Here is a 19132-nt window from a genome sequence, read left to right on the forward strand (position 1 = left end):
GCATCTGGGGAAATGGGAATTTTGAGCAATCTCTGGATGGTCGTTTGGAGATACGTGTGGAAATATAAAATGTGTTTTCCCTTTGTCCCACTTCTAGGAATTTGCTCTAAAGTTAATATTCTCTAATGGGAAGGGATAACTGAGAAGGAAGTTCAATTTTTTGACTGTTTAAACATAGTGGATATTGTTGTAGACAATGGTTTAAAATAGAAAGATGTGAACATCAAAAGATGTCAGAAAACAAATGTTTTTCAAGAGCAACCAGCTATATGATTGTGATGTGATGCCAAATGTAAGTTGAGGGATGTCAATCCATAATATCATACAATTGTGTCAGAAAAATTATGCTAAAAAAATCCCTGGTGTGATTTAGCTTTTGTTCAGTCGACGTACTGCATGGCTGCAACTGTAACCAAGATTCTTTTTCATTTTTTTTATGGTGAAATACATACAAGATAAAAACTTTTCCCCATATTTACTATAAAATACTGACTCTTGAAATATAAAGTTTTTTTTCTGGTAATAATTATCCTCTGATAATAAGGGCCTCCTAAATTGTCCCTATTTACACATGAGGTAATTGAGGTTTAGAGAGTTTTAAGAAATATGCTCAAGACCACAAGACTAAGGACTCAGCCCTTACTCCAAATGTGGACCCCAAATGGGATTCTCCTTCCAATACACAGTGTGACTCGGTGGAGGCCCTCTGCCATACTTGCCCATTGGTCTGTGCTGTTCTCCACCTCTGAGCACGGACAGATTACTTCAAACCGTGGAAGAGAGATCTGCCAGTTGCCCCTCTGTCTGACTTTTCTTCCCAGCTAGGAGCATGGCAGGAACATCTACTGGCACCTGAGCTACTCTGGGCATGAGAGTTAAAGGCATTTGCCATCTGGCTTTTTCCTCTAGTCCCAGGAGTTTCATCTAAAAACTGAAGGAGTAGAACGTGCACTTAGAGTCACTGAGTAGCGTAGCTGTAAGAAAAGGAAAGAAATTCCCACCCCAAAAGGTGGGAGATGTAGAAAAGAAACCCTTTCTGAACCCTCTTCGTTTATAGATTTTCTGAGACCTGTCACTATCTCTAAAGAGCTAATTCTAACAATTCAAATAAATTTTGAAGCAGCCATATCACTGATTAAGAAATCAACTTAAAAAAAAAACATATTCTGTTTTAGAAGAGCTAATAAATTGTACAGGAAAACAAATAAAGCATAGGAACTTGAGAGCAGATCCAAAACCCAAACTGTACACATACATGGCCTAGAATTAAATATAGGGGTGGTTACCACTAAAATTCCTTTTAAAAGTGGAAAGTAATGATTTTTCAAAGGTATAATAATTCTAAATGAATAAAGTCACAGGATATGAATATATACTGTACAACAAAGTGACTATAATAATTTCCTAGAATGTATTCAAATCATTTTAGCTTTTCTTGGGCTGCCTGAACTGAACATCAATGGGAATTTTTATAAGTTGAATTCTACTACTGCGATGAAAAACAGTCTTTCGGCTGGGGCGGGGGGATACTTTCTCTTACTTAAGAAAATGAGTATTTTGGACTCAGTCCTAAAATAAAGAATGAGAAAGACAGTGAGATTTAAGAAAAAAACCAAAAACACCTTTCAGTTTTAAGAAAGAAAAGTCTTTTTAAAATTTAATTAGAATGTTACTGAATTTTGAATGTCAATGAAGATCATTTTTAGAAGACTGTAGACACCAAACAAAAATTTATTTTTTTCTCTTTTAATTTGGTATTTAAAAAATTTGCACCATATCTAACATGGCATATAAGATCACAAAATATTACAGTGTCTTGCACTTTTCTTTTGTAAATAACTTAACTGTCAGTTTTTCTTTAAGAGGTGGAAAAAGAGAATCATATAATATGTAGTATTTGGACAGTGTTTTTGGACAACATACAATATGTTGTCATCTTTAGTACTATTGCCAAATACCTCTGTTTTTTCTCTCTGTCCTGGAATATCAAAAGATTGTACCTCCTGTCTCCCTTTTATTTGTTTTTGGCCATGCAATTAATTCTGGCCAGTGCTTGTATGGCATCTTTCTGACATGAAGATTAGCAATTTCCAAGATGATGGCTGTTCCAGTGGCCTGCAACCCTGAGTGGCTCTGGATGAGCAACGGCTTCCTGCCGAGCTGCAAAAGACATAAAGCATTAACAGGAGTTAAATCTTGCCATTTTCAGCCACTAAAATTCTGTGATGGTCTGTTATAGCAGCATTACTTAGCCTCATCTTACTCATGCACTATGCACTGTATTTCCTGTTTCACAGATGCAAAATCCACTGACTCTGCGTCTCTGTTAGTATCAGGAATTTGTAAAAAGTAATGGAGAGTAGACAAGAATCAAAGCAAGAAAGTTCTGACAGGGACTTTTTCTCTCTTTATGGAGGTAAGCATTACCAGAAAAGTGCTTAATTGCAGAGAATACATTTGATTTGTAGCTGACAAGAGAAAAGGGAGTTCCATTCTGAAGCATGTTTTTGTCATATCCCTAAATAGTATTGTTAGTCATAATGATAGTAGCTAACTTGAATTGGATGTGAGTATGTTCTGGATCCTATATTAGATATTTAATTTATCATATTTATTTCTCTTAATCCTGACTGTGATCCTAAGAGGTAGCTATTCACACAGATCTATTATCAAACCAGTATTCTTTCCATTGTGGCAGTGGTATTTTACAGTTCTCAAAGTGCTTTCACCATACAAAAATCATATTTCACCTGTGCAGCAACTATTGTTGATATTCATTTCACAGATGAGGAGATAGGACTTCAGATCAATTCTTTGATCTGTGCTAAGTCATACAGTAGTAAGAGAACCAGGTCCTTGGAGTACAAATCACATGTGGTTCTCCGTTACACTTTGCACATCAATAAACATAATGCAAAGAGATCACTCAACATAAAATATTTTTCACCTTTCCTTAATGCCATCCTTCAGGCTTCTGATTTACATAGGTACTTTTCACTTTTTGGGAAAAATAGCCTAAACCTTGAAATGCTTTAAACCCTAAGTGATACATACTTTGCAGTTTAATCATGCCAGTTAAAAATTAAAGCAGGGATCAATTAAAAAGTCATTGTTTCTAGGTTTATATAGTGCTTTGCAGAAGGCAGTCTGGTGAGAGTTCTGAATGGCCCCTGAAGCTTGTAAAACAGAACCTTTATTTTTTAACAAAGAAGCTCAGTTGAATTTAGCATGGCTGGGCCAACCCCTTTGAAAGTAATGGCTGTGGAAAGAGGAGCCAGGAGTCAAGAACTCTTGGTATCAAACTAGAAGAGCCTATTCACTTTTTTTATCCCCTCGACCTTACAGTTTTTCCTTAGTAAAAAAAATTAATAGATTTCCATAAGGCAATCTTCCAGGAGAACTGATAAGCACCTATTCTTCCTCTTTCTCTTTTTTAAAAAAAAAACTTATTAGCATAACATTGTATGTGATAAACTTTTTTTCCATAATCACATTGAAAGAAAACCTTTAATGTCTTTCTTTTCAGTCTTCAAATACACATACAAATATATGTATTATGAATATATACATACACATATTATTTTTCAATTAATTTTTATACAAAAGATATTAATTACACTGTTGGTAACCTGCTTTAAAAGAACCCCTAAACCTACCAATATATTCTGAACATCTTCCCATGTCAGTAACTATTTACCTACATGTGATTTTTACCACATACATGCTATTACACTGCATGGATCCACCTTAATTTATTACATCAATACTTATCTTTAGACATCTAGGTTAGTTCCAATACTAGCTCTAGAATTATTAGAGTAGATAATACTGGAGTAAACATCCTTGAAAGTGAAATTCTGCTTATATTTCTAGGTGTTTGAGATAGTTGTCTTTTTAAACCCACTTAAAGTATGGGGATTATTGTAATAATAGTAACAGCTAACATTCATTGAGCATGTTGTAAATAGGCAAGTGACTTAAAGCAAGCTTCTCTGTCTCAAGATATTCCATATTTTTGTTTTTGTTCAGTAGTGCTTCTTTTATCTAGTATTTGGAATCTGGGTTACTGGCTTTGCTATTTGCTATTCAGGGTGGCCAGAGGTAAATCACTACAGCTCTCTGAGCCTCAGTTTCATCATCTGTACACTGGGGATAATAATAACCATCTCATAGGCTTATTGTAAGGATGAAATAAGATAATACAAGCAAAGAGCACTGTGGTTGGCACACAGAACTCAATAAATATTAGCTTAAAAGTCTATCCATGGAGCGAATCAAGAATTAACATCATTCTTTAATTCACACAGAGGAGAATGCTCAACCAGCTCATCTTGATAGTCTCTCTCTCTCTTTTTTATCATAATTTTTTTGTACTTTAAAAAATCTCCATAGTCTGAAGTTACATCTTTATTATCATTCTTATTATTTGTGTCTTATCTTTTTTCTTGGATTATTAGTCTTGCCAAAGATTTTCCTACTTCCTTGACTTTTCAAAGAATCACTTTTTGGTTGTTATTGGTCATTTTCAGTCTTTTAAAAATTCCCTATTGCATTAATTTCTGCCTTTAACATTTTAGAATTGTATTTGAAATTGTTAATCATAACAGAATTTGCATTCATTTGAGAAATAGAGTTATATATAGGAGCGATTATATATTATAGGAGCTATAGTATTTGGTGCATATAAGGGCCATGCACCTCTGGAGGGGATTCTGCTCTAATCTTTGCATTCTTGTACTTTTTGGGGATTTATTTTGTTCTCTTTTTCAGGTTTCCTGAGTTGAGAGCTTGGTTCACTTGTCTTCACAATTTAGCATTTTCTGTTAAATGTATTTAAGGCAATAAACTATCCTCTAAATACTGCTTTGGCCATATCTCACAGTTGCAGAGTTGCATATAGAGAAAAGCATTTTTTCTCTGTAAAAAGGTTTTATTAATAGTGTCCTTCTGTTATCATTTACTACTGTCACTTGGCATTCATTGGTTTTTTACTGTGTAGGCCTAGGAGAGTAAAAGTAATACTGAAAAGTCCTTTTGGTCTACGAGCTTACAATTTCACATGTTGAGAGTGCTGAAAAGTTTTCACCATGATTTTTTTTCTCACTCTCTCTGGCCTACAATTTTAGCCTGTCTACCCACAGCACAGATTTGGAGAAAGGGGAATAAAGGAAAGATAGGGGATAAAAATTCATATTTAGCTGTTGGTTAATAAAGTTAGTAATATCCATAGTGTATATCTGTTACTTGGGTTTATTACCTAAGCTTTAATTCTAATGTCCAAGAGTGTTGATAATAAGAGTTTTAGGTGTACCTACAAATAATCTATTATTTGGGTCAAGCATTCTTAATCTGAGTCTGTGAACTTTGACAAAAAATAAATATATACATAATACATATACTTGTATTTTAATATATATTATATGTACATTTATGTTTTTTTCACTAATCTCTACTTGAAAATTAGAATTTATTCCATTTAGTTAGCAAACCACAGTAATATTAATCTGTGACATTGCCTGCAATAGAAACCACCCATATTTTCTGCCACATTAAAGTTGTAAACATCCCAAAATATTGTTTATATGCATCACTACTGCAAAATTACTGCAGGTCTTGATCTTTTTAATACATTAATAAAGAAGCAAATATATAACTATTAGTTATCTGTGGCTGGATAATAAATTATCCCCCCCAAATTAGTAGCTTAAAATAACATATTTTTATTATATCACAATGTCCACAGGCCAGTAATCTGGCATGGCTTAGCTGGGTCTGTAGGCTGAGGATCCTTTACCAGGCTGCAGTCAACTCAAGGCTCAACTGGAGAGAATCTGCTTCCAAGCTCACTCATATGGCTATTAGCAAGATTCAGTTCCTCATGTGTTGTTGAACTGAGAGCCTCAATTCCTTGGTGGCTGTTGACTGGAGACCTTGCTCAGTTCCCTGCTGCCTGGGCCATTCTATTCAGACAGGTCACAGCACGGCAGCTGGCTCACATCAGAGTGAGCAAAGAGAGCAAGAGAGGATAAGGATGGAAGTCAGAGTCTTTTTACAACTTAATCATGGAAGTAACATCCCATCACTTGTGCTGTATTTTCTTTTTCAGAACAAATCACCAGGCCCAGGCCACACTTTAGAGGAGAGGGTTGCACAAGACAGGAATGCCAGAAAGTGAGGATTACTGGGAGTCATTTTGGAAGATGCCTATCATATAACAAGATTGCAAGTTCACTTATTAGCATTTGACAAATTTATGTTAATATAATCAATTTCCTTTGTAGCTCTAGGTAGTTTATTTTATGCATTTAAGAATACTTCTGAAAAAGGGTCCATAAATCTCACCAAACATTAGGGCACATGGCTCTAATTTGTTTCAGTTCAGACACCTTCAACAGCTTCTAGGGGAATTTGCTTAGAATGGGTCCAATTTAAATAAGTTAGACAGACAAAGACAAATACTCTATGATTTCACTTATATATGGAATCTAAAAAACAAAACAAATGAACATCAACAACAAAACAAAGAGACTCAGACACAGAGAACAGGCTGGTGGTTGTCACAGAATGGGGGAAGGAGTAGTGGGATGGGTGAAATAGGTGAATGGGGAAAAATTAGTGAGGATGTTTAATATGTTGATCTGAACAATGGTTACATGAGTGTATATGTATATGTGTCACAATTCATTGAGCTGTACACTGAGATTTGTGCATTTTATTGTATGTACCTCACTATAGTTTTTGAAGAAAGTAGAGTGGCCTCAATTTAGAAACTGAAAATCAAAGTTTTAACCTACTCCATATTATCCTAGTCCAATACCCTAGACTAGACCATAGTGCCATGAAAAAAGCATGGCATAGTTGATAGCACAAATTTGCTATGAACACTCCATAAACTGTTCTACTCACTTGAATTGGAATATGTATGTATGCTTGATAGAGAAGGGTGTATAGTATAGAGAAGGGTATAAACTACCCAGAGCTACAAAGGAAATACATGTTTGACCTGATTGACAACGTCCTCATCTCCTATATGGCAACTGTCATTTGAGCCTCAAAATGACCGTATGATACGAGAGGAACTGATTTCCCCAAGAATACGCTAATTATCAGATTAGTGCTTTTTCTGCTACCAAGCTATTTATGAGAAGGCACAGTGTAAAACTAAATAATAAAAAAAGAGAGAAGTGATCCTTCCCTAAGTCTTTTGCATATGTCATCTGCTCTTGGCAACATTAAGAATTGTATTTTCTGCAAGCACAGTACCAGCTTCCTATATTGTTTTAGTAGTCCAGAAGCCAAGAGAATTTTATAAAAACCTCCAATATTCAGATTGAAAATAAATATGTCAATAAATTTTCTCCTAAAACTCAAATGCATCATCTTCCCCAAACCATCCTTTTTGAATCATTCTACAAGGTGATTCTAAATAAAGCAGCCCAGGTATTGTCAGTTATTTTAGATTTTCCAAGATAACCCAAGCAAGTTTTTCACATGTATCCCCACGTTTTTTGTGGCTTTTCCAGATCTGAGTCCCTTTAAAGTCTCTAGAGTCAAGGCATGTGAAACAGAAAAGGGCCGAAGAACGTGGGTGGTTCCAAGATCCCATAGCTACCGACTGTGCAACGTGGTCAGCCAACCCATCTTGGTTGACCACATTTTCCTAATCCACAAAAAGTGTGGATTCATGGGGATTATCTCTGAGACCTTTTCTATTTCTAAAGCTTTGCGTTACATTGTGAAGTACTGAGAAAAACTCTTGACATTTAGGACACGTGATTAATGTGGCAACACACTTAGCTACTCTGAAGAGAGGTCTGAACCAGCTTTGGGTACAGAGCACGAAACTGAGGTTAGGTTGCTGACAGAGGGAAGCAGCAACCGTCCAGTTCAGTCCATTCAAGAATTCACGAGGCGGAGGTGGGCGGGGCAGGGGGCCGGCGTTGACGACAGAAGGCTACTTCCGGCTGTAGTGCGCATGACGTCAGGGAGAGTCGGATCGGCCCAGCCACCGAGGAGCCGAGGAGGGAGGGCTCGCGAGAGTTCTGAGAGGCCGCCCCGAGATTCCGGCGCGGCCGCGGGTCCCACCTCCCGGGGGCGGGGCGAGGGCGGAGCGGGCAAAAGGGAGCGGACGGGCGGCGGGCCGGCTGCGGTGCGTGCGGAGGCTGAGCCGGCCGCGGGCGCGACCCGAGGCAGGTGAGTACGCGGGTACCCCGCTCGGGCGGCCGCGGCAGGGTCCCGGCTCGCCGCGCCAGCCCCGACTCTGCAAGCAGGACCTGGAGGGGAGCTTATGTATCTTCGGGGGTCCAGGGAAAGCCGGGCTGTTTCGCGGCTGGAAATGTCCCCGGTGCAGCTCCGGCGATGGCCTTGGCCCTCGTTCCCCGGGTGATGCCGGCCCCAGGAGTCCAGAGAGGTAACCTCGAGCCCGGGGAGGAATCTCTGTCCTTCCCTGCCCCTTTCGCCTCCACTCCTTGGCCCCCCCCAGCACCCCGCTCCCCGTGGCCGCCCGGGCTCCATAAACAATAACAGACGTCGCGGATCCTCTCCCGGTTTCCCCTGCCCTCCCGTCCCGTGCCCTCCGGCCGATGTCCCCGAGAGGGAGGATTCTAGGCATGGCTCTTACATTGTGGGCGCTGTTTGTGTACCATTCTTAAAAACGGATGCGTCAGATGGCTGGATATTTCTCTGACAGACACAGTGGAGCTGCCCAGCTCCCAGAAGCCACAGAAGGTTCAAACCCGGTCCCAGAATCAGTCCCTACGACTATAACCGTAGATTCTTCTTTCCAACATCATTTTCTCCCGCCCCCCTTTTTCCATCTTTACTATCGGGGACAAATGAGTGGCGATAAGAGAGACCGCACCCGACTGAGAAGGAGACATTTCACCTTTAAAAAGTTGCCAGGTTGTCAGCAAAAGAAAAACTTTTATTTTCAGAACGAGTGGCCTCCCGTTTTCTGAAACTACTTTTGTTTTGTGGGATCGCTTTTCAGGTTGTAAGTTTAGAGGAAAGGCGGAAAAAGAAATGGGGCGACGGAGGGAACAGCTGGTGGTGCTGGAAGTAGTGGCTTGTCTAAAAAGTGATGCTGTTCCTCACTTGATAAAATGCAGAACCAGCGCTCTTGTCTGTTTCATGTAACTTGTGTTAAGTTTTGACAGAAGGGAATTTGCTCAGAAAAGACCTGAGTATTAGCTTTATTACTTATCAAATCTGAGGAAACAGCCTTAAGTTTAAATTTATGCCCCCTGGTCTTAAGATGGGAATGAGACCTTGTCTTTGCGGGATGGGGATTTAACTTGAGGGCTCCCTCCTTTAAGGCAGGGTCTGTTGTTATTTAAGCCCAACTTTGCATATTCAGTGCAAGTTTTTGAAAGGGCTTTGTCTCAGTAATAGATGTATAAAAAACCCTGGAAACCCCTTTGTGTTTGGCCTTTCTTTGTATGCCTCAGGATATATAAAACAATTAAGTTTATTATACTCTTCCCAATAGCTGAGAGGTATTGTATGTGAATTAGCCACTCTTGTGACTGTTTGAGGGTAGAGAAATTAGTCCAAAATATGATGTTAAATTATGATAACATTTGTTCATTGCATAGGTTCATCAAAGTACTTACATGTGAAAAATCCTGATCTCAAAAGAAGTCCATGGGATTAACAGTTTTGGGGGTTTGGTCTGGTCTGGCTTTGTATTCTTCTCCTTGTTAAGATGGCTGATGGTTTCCCGTTTAGTTGGGTCGTTTCGAATGTGAAACAAATTGGGTATTAGTTTTTATATTCCTTTGAAAGGCCTTGCCTCTGGGGGATGAAAAATTAGATTTAGAAAAACCACATTAAATGGATGCAATTATTTAGCCTTTTGTTTTATGAGTTTGCTTTAAAATAAGTCAAAGAATAGATACTGGAAATATTTGTGTGCAAATAAATAAGTGTCCTCAGCAGTTCTTATGCTGAAAACTTAATTTCAAAAGGTAGGACATTATTAAAGACATAGGAAAAAATGGTACTTTGTAGACTATGGTAACAAAGATGAACTCAGCTCAGCCATTTGTCTGCAGAGAAGTTTTGTCCTTTCAAAGTAAGGGCAACAACATTGTGTTAGCAAAGTTGGATAACACCTTTAGAAAGTGATTTCCTGGTGATCTCAGATAAATTGGAGGCTTTTGTCTGTGCGTGCATGGCACTTTTTTAAGAGGGAAAAGAGGGCACAAATCAAAACGAGAAAGACTTTATCTCAATGTCATGTTACAATGTTTTTATTTTACATAAATACTGTAGGGTGAATCAGGCAAGCGTGCTGTCTTCCAGCATCCCCAGGATTACATTAAAATCAACAGATGGGCAAGTTGTGATTAGGTTAAATTCGACATATGCAGAAATTATGCTACTGTATTTTTATATTAAAAGCACCATGTGAATGAACTTTTGAAAAAGCACTTTTTAAATGAGATAATGAAAGTAAGCTTTTAAAGCATAAAAATTTTTTTTTAATTTAAAAAGATATTCATGGTCAGTAGTTTCAAAATATTAAGAGAATCCTTTCCTGCCCCCGCAGCCCCAGTTTTTTAAGTCTTAAGAGAATATTAGCAAGGTATGACCAGTGCTTAAGTGCATTGGTTACATAAAGCTCCTGTCTCCAGGTAAAGATTTGCTAATTGACAGGGTAGTATTGCTCAGAACCTTTAGAGAGAAGGAAATGAAGGGCAACAGTGAGCATTTGCTGCCCAGGATTCAGATGAGTTGTGGTCTCTGTCTTCAAGTAGATACAATCTAATGGGAGGGAAACACACCCACGGAACTATAATACACAGTGCATTTTGTGGAGAATCCAAGGAGGGAGGGATTAAATTCTACTAGACCAATTAAGGAAGGCTTTGAGTAGGAAAAGGCAATTTGCAGAGATGACTGGCCACTAGTCATGATAATCATAATAAACACTTTACACAGTACCGCTTGATGCTAAACCCTTTCATGTAGTCATTTAGCTGGGTCGAATCTTTACAACTACGATATGGAGTAGTATTTTTTATTAACCCCATTTTGCAGGTGGGGTAACTGAGGTACCAAGATCAGATAACTAGAAAATGGTAGAACAAGGTTTCCAACCCAGGCATTCTGGCTCATTCCTGTATCCCTGTGCTTAACCGCCATCCTTATATTCTTTTCCGTTCTTGATGGTCTTTCTCAGGTCTGTAGTATCAAAGAATTAATTTTGGAAAATATATTCCTCTGGCAAATTGACCCAGGCAAATAAGTTGTTTTTACCATGTTAGATATTTAATCCATGTTTGGAAGTTACTGTTGGTGCAAATTAAATGTAATGATTGAGTTGGACTGTTGATAAATTTTACTACCTAGTAGCATACCCAGAAGGATTTAGAAGTGAGAGGTCTTAACTGTATTAACTCTCTTTGCTTTATGGAATGTTTGAATCACTGTATATTTTGGCTTGTAGTTTAAACAAATTATTTGGCACTGGATATGGATTAAATTGTGAATTTGGAATTCAGTTAATGGTTGAATGTCAGTCTTAGCCCTTTTAGTTTTTATTTCCACAAACACCTAAATTTATAAAGCCTGAATCGGATTTGAATAGAGTGTTGTACATGTATAAAATGGGAGTTCAATTACTGCCACTTTATGGTAGGGCAACTTTGAAACTCTTTGGGATTGTGCAGTCAAAGGTGCTATTAAAATTCACTGTGCCTAGTATAGGCCTACTCAATAAATCGTTCTTTATTGAATGAATTGGCCAACTGATTTTATTTATAAAGTTTAGGAATAGTTCACATCTGTTATTGGTTATCTAAGTATTGTGATCACAATAAACTCAGTTGGATTTAAAGGGTCAGAAAAAAAGTGTGTCTGGGCAGTGGTAAAGGCACTGTGTGTCCTTACCTGTCTGGCAAGATGTGGACCCCTCAGCCACTCCGGCGGGGCCCTCACTGGCCTGCTTCGGGAGGAGTAAGTGGAGCTCCAGAGGCGCAGTGTCTGTGAATGAACGTAAGAAGTGTTCTCTCCTTGTCTGAGTGGGGTGGGTTCTGCAGACCCCCACGGTAGAACAGCTGTGCCTGATGAGCTTGAAACCTGAGGGGAAAGGAAGCAGAACTAAAGCCAGGGTTTAAAGCCCATATGCTTACGTGGTTACAATAAGACAAAAGCGGCAAAAAAAAAATTTTTTTTTTTTGAGAGGGCGTTTCTCACATTTATTGATCAAATGGTTGTTAACGACAATAAAATTCTGTATAGGGGACTCAATGCTCAATGCACAATCATTAATCCACCCCAAGCCTAATTCTCGTCAGTCTCCAATCTTCTGAAGCATAACGGACAAGTTCTTACACGGAGAACAAATTCTTACATAGTGAATAAGTTACATGGTGAACAGTGCAAGGGCAGTCATCACAGAAACTTTCGGTTTTGATCACACATTATGAACTATAAACAATCAGGTCAAATATTTCGTTTGATTTTTATACTTGATTTATATGTGGATCCCATATTTCTCCCTTTATTATTATTATTATTATTTTTTTAAATAAAATGCTGAAGTGGTTGGTAGATGTAAGATAAAGGTAGAAAACTTAGTTTAGTGTTGTAAGAGAGCAAATGTAGATGATCAGGTGTGTGCCTGTAGACTATGTGTTAATCCAAGCTAGACAAGGGCAATAAAACATAAGAGTGGCAAAAAATTTTTTTAAACAAAAACAAACTTTTAAAAGTTTTTCATTAAAAAAAATTTTAACACAGCTTAAATTAGTAATGATGGTATATTATTACCACTTCCCATCCCCTGACGGATAACATTTTCAGGATCTTCAGCCTGTAATTTCATGGAGGTGCTTACAAGTCAACTATGCTTTGTTATAAAACAGTACCATGTTCCACTAAATACAGGTTTGATTTTGAAAGCTTATTCTTAGTATATAAAAAGGAGTGTGAGTCTATCAAAAGGAAATCAGACATACTCTCACCTACCTTCTGATAGAAATTTTGGGGGCATCTTTTCCCATAACAGACTAGTTTTATCTACATAGAAAGTCCACTGAGACAGGTAGCCTCCCGCTTAGATGATCTCTGTACAGATCTCGGGGAAGACTCAGCAGTTACAGGGCATCTGGTGAGCTGACCATTCTCGATTATTTGCTGTCTCTGTGTCTCATTCAGGAGGAGATTCTTGTTCTCTTCTTAATTTTGGAATGCTTGTACTGCTTTTGCTATCACTGAATGTAATGGAGTTAATCATGTTTAACACATCAAAGTCAACCCCAAATATAACAACTTCCCTAGAATCTTTATGGAAGATGGCAGAAATCTAAATGACTCTGCATGGTTGCTAATACCGCCTGTTTTTGGCAAGCAGAGCTGCTGTGCCTTTGCTATGGAGCCTACCTGTCATTCGTTCTATGAAGATTTAGAAGATTGAAAGTTTGGAAACAGGGAACCTTCTGTACACATCACTAAACTTTTTTTGGGGTCTTGTTCTCTATTACACAGTCATCGCTGTTTTGCTTTTATGACTCGGAGATTTCGGCTGCAGTTATCTGGATCCTTCAGCAATCCTGGAGACACAGTAAGTAATTTGTCTACTTAATATGAAAAATGCTTTATGTAACCCATGTTCCTCAAACTTTGTCTCGCAGCAGTAATATATAGACTGAGCTCTCTGTAGATCATCTTCTCCTCTGACACGTTCTTGGCTCCTTTTTTCTTCCTGAATGTCACCAATCAGGGTACAGCTCTAAATTTAATTTTATCAACAACAGTTAAGCATTTACTGATCACTTCCTATGTACCGGGCGGGCGTAGTGCTGAGTCCTTTATGTAAACATTATCTCACTTAATCCTCACAGCAGCCCTATGAGTTATTCTCTCTCACATGCAAATGAGGAAACTGGAGCCTAGCAAGGTGAAGTGACGGGGGTGGAAATTGATCCCTAACATCCAGCTGTGCTTTCTCTTGCATTGCTCTATTTTATTTTAAAAACTTTCTTTGGTATTTAATTTGCCTCTTTCTTCCAGTCCCACCTGAGTTTTCTTTCTTCCCTTTCTTCCCTGCGTCCCTTTTCAGGAGTTATTTATAGTTTTGCATATCAAACAAATTCTCTTGGGAAAAGCATACAGAAATAACTTCGTTCCATTCATATTTCCTGTAGATTGGGTGTTCTTGGTGAGAGCTTATTGTAAGAATACTACTAGTAACACTGTATATTTGTATGGTGCTTTAGAGGTTTAGAAAGCATTTTTACATTTTCTTACAATTCTCATTAGGAAATTTAAACTCAGGTATTTAGATGAATGTCTGCTACAGTTTGCTAAGGACTCTGCAAAATTAGTTGATGAGATACAGTTCTTGTAATTTTAATGCTGCTATAAATGATATAATCAAATGTTCTGATTTCAAGCTTAGGAGCAAATAGGTATCATTATAACATAGCGTTTTCTTAAAAGGTGTTTAGTTTGCAGCTGAGCTTTTCTGGTCAAAACCGAAAAGTTGGAATTTTAGTTCTGTTTTTAAATAAATGTTTAAAGTCCTCAGTTCTTGTGATTCAGGTTTCTGATAGGTTGCTGTCTACCTTATCCGCACACAACTGTTACATTTAGCTAAAATAATTACGATGAAGGAATGGCGTGGAGGGAGGGCAGATATAGATTCAGTAGTGAAATGCAAGAATTGGAGATCCTAACAAGGGCTTGATGGGGTATCTTATAGTATCATTGTTATAGGAAATTGGATGGAAACTTTAAAGAATGGATACACTGCCAAGTATTCACCTCTGGAAAGCTGTATGATTTGAGAGCTCAGAGAGCTTACTTACTGATGCATTTTTGAGATACTGTGTCAGTATCTTGTTTTATTAAATTTAATTTTTGCGAAGCTATGGACATTTTAACTTAGTTAACCATTTGCCCATTGACTTGCCCCCATTACGGAAACACCACACCACGTTTGCTCTTCCCAGTTTTTCTTATTTGTCAGCAGGGCGGGTTGCCTGGTTTATGGCACTAGGGAGTTGCCTTTGGTTGTGTTTTTATAATAGGGACCCATTTCATTTGGACATAACGTTCAAATCTGGTTGAGGATATTCTCCATATGTCCACTATTATCTAGCCAAGCAGAATAGACTTCTATTTTTGTGTCTAGAGTGGAAAAATTTCAGTTCTGAATTGCATGTATTTGACCCATTGATACTCCATTCCCACCTGAGTGGCAAATCCTGAAGGAATCACAGACCCATAATGTTTTAGTGAGGTTCATTATCATAATTCAACGTTTATCAGCTGTTTGCAGGGTGCTGTACTAGGTACCATGGCAAATTTAGAGATGAGCAAAATATATTGCCCTTCCATTTAGAGAGGTTCAGGCCAGTAAGAGACATAATGTATGGGTACAAATAACTGTAGTTCAAACAGAAAGTGATAAGTGACAGGGCACTTGAGAGCAGAGGAAGGAGAGATTGCTTCTGTCTGGAGAGATAAGGAAGGCTTCCTACATAAAGTGAAATATGAATTCACCACTTAAGAATGAAGGACACGCCAGGCAGAGGGATTAGCGTGAGTTGAATGTATCTCTGTAACACCCGATAAATTGTATATTAATTATTTACTTCTCTCTGTGTCCTCTTGGATTTGAGCCCATTTTACTTAAAGAACAAGTGTTTTTCAGCTTTTCGTTCTCTGCATCATTAACTGTTCAACCTAGGACATTTAATTTAAGTTGTACTTTTGGGAGATTACAGTGACAGTAGTGTACGTGGAAAGGCTTCGAGGGAAGAGGGACCAGAAGTGAGAGTGCCAGTGAAGAGACTAATTTAATCATCTCTAAGATAGATAATGAAGATCTGAACTAGGTGGGATTGGAAAGGAGAGACGTGGATGGACGGGCATCGCCCCTTCATATTGTGACCAGGGGAGTTCTTTCACTCAGAATCACCCACGAGGTACAGGCCGTGCACCAGGGGAAGCAGCGATGGAAGGACACGGGGCTCCCTCAGCAGGCAGGTGACTCCACAGCCACGCTCACGGGCACAGAAGTCACGGCAACGTACGCAGGTGCTCCTGGGAAGGAGCAGCGAGAGCAGCACCTGAGGGAAGGGGGCGCTTCCTGGGAGAATCAAAGCAGCCTTCCGGGGAGGAGGTTGTGTTTGAGCTTAGATTTGAAGGCCAAGTAAGTAGCAGGTTTTCAGGCCGACAAGCAGCAGGAGGATACAGCCTAGAGATGTGAGAGACTGTTCAGGGAGCCGCAAGAGCCTAGATTATTTTAGTGTTGGGCCACGCGCCTAGATAGGATGAATGAAATTGTCTTCATAAAATAACTTTATTTGCCATGTTTTAAAATATTTATTTTATCCAACCTCAGCACCCTGAGCTCTTGTGAGGAAGTGTTTCTGTTGCCTCCGACAGCCTGGCTGGAGGTACCTGTGCTGTGCTTCCCACTCTCAGCTGGCAAGTGTCCTGCCAGTGATGAATTGCCTCTTTTGCCTCTTGCTTCCATTTTGTGAAATCAAACAGAAAAGGTAGTGATACCATTAGCCAGAGAGACAGAGAAAGGAATCCACTAAAACCTTTTCTTTGATGAATGCCCAGAGCAACTAGGATTGTTGTACAAAGAGAATGCAGCCTCTAAGCATAGCTTCAGGAGCACTTGATGGAGGGGATGGTGATAGAGCATAATTGTTTACTTTTCCCATGAAGTTTTATGCAACCCCTAAGAATTTTTCAGAACTATGATGTCTAGCGCTGAAGTCTTTTTGTTCTGGTAAATATCTGCCTTGATATATTTTTTTCATCTTCTCTACTCTGACCCTTATTGTATTTTAATACCTTAGCATGACTCTAAACTTCAAATGCTGTTAAATGCGTGCCCCCATCCTGCATATCTTGATCATTCAGACACCTGCATCTGCAAGTCGTGGTCTGGGACTTTGTGCGTGTGTGGGATCCACGTCAGACTGCTCGAGCTGGAAAGCACTCTAGGTTTCTTTTTCACTATAGGTTTACTTTCTACAGCTGTTCATTTTTTTCTGTCCTCTGGTTTGGGCCACTGAAGCAGAATGTAGTTAAGTTGTGTTTGAGGACAACCAAAAAGTTAACTAGACGCCAGTAAGAACTATATCCACAGTATTTCTAGGCCAGCGGCTGGTTAGCTGTGTTGGCATCTGTGCCCTTCGAGGTAACAGTAGTTTATGGCTGCTGCTCTGTCATGGTCACTTCCAGATGGGCTCATCCTACTCAGACCTCTCTTCTGCACTTGAGACTCCACTGCCCCTCTCTTTCCTAGGTTATCAACACTGCTGTGTGTTCCCAGGTAACTAGGATGCAGCTTGACCAAAGCTGACTTCGTCTCCTCCCATCCCAGAACCATTCTTATGCTCCTTACCTCCTCCAGCGTGTGACAGTGTTCTCTGGTTGGTTGCTCAGTCGTCCTAGATATCATCATTGACTCCTCCTCCTTGTTTAACCACTCACATCCTGTCATCCTCCTTTTGACCTCTTGAATTCTGTCTCTGCTCTTTCTCCAGTGTCAGCATCTTCATTCAGGCTCCAAATTACCGAAATAACCATCTCCCTGCTACCTGTCTTGCCCACTTCCAATCTACTTTCCATGTGGCTGCCAGAAGGGTTCTCCTCACATATGTCTGTTTAACCCCCACATTTAAAGTTTCCAGTGACTTCTTACTAGCCTCGTCCAGACCCCTTAGCATGGCATGTTAGTCTGAGTCCCTCTAAGAAGTGGTGCCTTTGTGCTTTTCTAGCCTTATCTTCCATTACTCCCTCCTACCTCTCCAGCTATACCAAACCTCTAACTTTCTGTGACCATAGGTCTGCACACTGCATCCTGGAATGCCCTTTCCCACAGTCCTTTGGGTCATTTCTGTGCCTTCTTCAGTATTTGCTTGGGCATCTCCACTTTCAGGCCTGCCTTCCTTGGCCTCAAGATTAGGTGCCCCACAGGGTTTTGCTCTCCCACAGTGTCTTGGGCATAGCTCTTTGATGACCCATTTTATATCCTAAAACACAATCATGGCCAACATTCTAGTTACCATGTACCAAAACTTATTGAGCATTTACTGTGTGTAGATATGAAACAGTGTTAATTGGGAAGTTCCTCTTCTGCAGCTTTCCGCTGGTTCTTATCACAGAATTAGAGGTGATTTCATATCATTGCAAGAGTGAAGATGGCTGTCTTCTATCTTGTCTGTTTCAGTCTTAGTATGTTCATTTAATTTGTTCAAATACAGATTCCAGACCTTTTACCTTCCTGGCCAGTCTCCTCAATATGTGTATATTTTGTTAATTTTCTCTTTTGAAGTGGGTGGTTCAGTTTTAAATAAAATGCAGTTATCATAAAGAGAGGCAGGACTTCACCATTGTGTAGTATCTGGATATGGACTGTCATATTTAAAGTATGGACATTTCTTTAACAGGTCCAGCAACATGGATTTCTTTCTGTATGTGCAGAAATAATCAGGATTATGGGAATTATATTTAGCATGTGACCAAGAGACTAATATAGAAAAATGCCACCTAATAAATGTATCACTACAGCTGTGAGGAGCATGGTAACTTGCATCATTTGGCCACCACACTGTCACCGCAGTAGGACAGTCTGCATGGGAAGTCAGTCCTTCCGATCAGAGCGGGCCATCCTCACGGGGAGGGGTGTGAGGCCGTGTCAGCCTGATGGAGACTCTTCTTGATAAGAATGCGCCCGCCCAGTGCTGCTCTGCATATGGTCAGCCCGTTTTCACTGAAGTGTTAGGGGAACATAAGCAAAATCTTACTTGTTAAGCCCTGTTTCCCCCCCGCCATGTTAATGTAACACTTCTGATAACATAGTCTTTTCTTTAGCATGAGGAAAACACAGTTGACTAGGTTTTAGCTTTCTTCGTTCATATTCTCATCCTGCCTCCCAGAACCATACTCTCCTCACTTTGGATGCTCTTGGCTGTTCACAGATATTTTCAGTACACCTGTTTTTGCTTTCGGAATTACTTGTGTTGATAGCTACTTTCTACCACTCCATTTGATTGATGCTGATGTTGCCCCCAGAGGGCAACTTAATTTTCATATCGTGAAGGTGTTTTGTTTTGTCCCTTTGTACTGAGTATAGGGTATTGTCAAGTATTGGGAAGTT

General features: G+C 39.4%; 1 protein-coding gene across 4 annotated transcripts in view; it reads left to right on the plus strand.

The window, feature by feature from the left end:
* Window positions 1-8040: 8040 nt before the first annotated feature.
* The window catches only part of STK38L (serine/threonine kinase 38 like), a 67962-nt gene continuing 56870 nt past the window's right edge, over window positions 8041-19132 (plus strand). For 3 of the 4 annotated variants that reach the window (XM_036889372.2, XM_036889377.2, XM_036889374.2), the window contains exons 1-2: window positions 8041-8193; window positions 13492-13567. The gene's annotated coding sequence lies outside the window, so the exon portion shown is untranslated. The remainder of the gene's footprint in view (window positions 8194-13491; window positions 13568-19132) is intronic. The other variant, XM_036889378.2, reaches the window with a different exon arrangement.

Source organism: Manis pentadactyla, chromosome 14 (assembly GCF_030020395.1).
Source record: "Manis pentadactyla isolate mManPen7 chromosome 14, mManPen7.hap1, whole genome shotgun sequence".
NCBI lineage: Eukaryota > Metazoa > Chordata > Mammalia > Pholidota > Manidae > Manis > Manis pentadactyla.